At 33.6% G+C, this 1,380-nt stretch overlaps 1 long non-coding RNA gene across 1 annotated transcript; it reads left to right on the forward strand.

Annotated features, from left to right (window-relative positions):
• Positions 1–201: 201 nt before the first annotated feature.
• On the forward strand, positions 202–1,145 carry LOC112467053. The gene is made up of 3 exons (XR_003042208.1): positions 202–415; positions 724–777; positions 912–1,145. It is a non-coding gene; the product is annotated as an uncharacterized LOC112467053 (long non-coding RNA).
• The last annotated feature ends 235 nt before the right edge of the window (positions 1,146–1,380 follow it).

Consider the following 1,380-nt stretch of genomic DNA (forward strand, 5'->3'; position numbering starts at 1 on the left):
GTGACATCCCACTCTCGGTACCCCTCGACCTCTCACCGACACACTTGTTTGCATGTGTTGGAACATAAACATATTGTTTCGAGGTCCTTATATGGGCATAACATGACAACTCTTAATCTAATTGGTTCTAACACAAAACTTCGACACAAGTATATGTGAGGTGAGAGATGGGGTATGGTCGTGGCCAAAAAGGTTGTCCGACTTTTTTTTATAAGTTTTGGAACGCACTCTGTCATGTGAGAGACATGTGATAACCTAAAGTTTTGCAGTGACACATTATCGGAGCAGACGGACAGTCTATACAAGGTGTCAGAAAAGTTTAAAATACCAGTTAAAGTAAGCACGTGTATTTGACGTAAGGAACAAAGCCCGTCATAAAGAGGAAAAAGGAGAAGAAAAATATGAGCAGAGAATGGTAAGTAAAATGACCAGTGACCAATATTAGAAAAGAAATGTAAGATATATATTAATAATATACCCATAAGAAAGTATAAATAGATATTTCAATATACCTGTAAAAAAGAAATTTATTGAAGTATAATTTGTTTAAACTAATAGATAAAATATGATGAAGTCACATTAGATTTCAATGTAAATTAATAAAAGTCTTGTTGACATTAATTGAATTAAATTGAATGTAATGTAATCCTGTCATGTTCTATCTGTTATATCAAACAGTATATTTTATTACAATTGGAAAAATAATATGCATGAATATTACAGAAGAAACAGTGGTTCGAGACGTGGAAGAAAGCTTTTAGTCAACGATAGACGCAGGTATGATGATAATTAATGTTTAAAACAACATTTTTTACACAACACTAATGAAGAATTTGTCAGCATAATTAAGAATTGAGAGATTAAATTAAATTAAAATAACTTCAATTAAATTGTCATATGTCTGCTTGCAGGTAAAAGGGGAGGCAGCGTTGAACAGAGGTGAAAGAAGTATACTTAATGGGATCTGTGGGAAAGTTGGAGCTGGCTGTGAAAAAATGTAAGAATCTTCATAAAACTGAAAATATGCACTTGGAGATGAGAGAAAAAATGAGGGATTCGAAGAACTTGCTGAAGGAGAAGGAAATACGCAATATTAAACAATTAAGAGGTATGAAAAATCAACAAATTCAACAACAAGGTAAGCTGCTGAACTGATAAAATTTCTCTTACATTGAGAAATTGTAGTGTATTATATTGCAAACTTTTACAAGCCCAAGGTAAATGTCCTTGGCGTAAACAATTAAAGCAGCCCTTATGATTCTTTAAAACCTCGACTCGCTGTAATGGATTGATTGAGAAACGTTTTGCAATGATTTAAGGGGTGATTCCCGTCGTATGTCAAGCACTTTCCGTTATTCGTAGAAACCTGATGCGCCTTAA

Source organism: Temnothorax curvispinosus, unplaced genomic scaffold (assembly GCF_003070985.1).
Source record: "Temnothorax curvispinosus isolate PA1 unplaced genomic scaffold, ASM307098v1 QBEX01001638.1, whole genome shotgun sequence".
NCBI lineage: Eukaryota > Metazoa > Arthropoda > Insecta > Hymenoptera > Formicidae > Temnothorax > Temnothorax curvispinosus.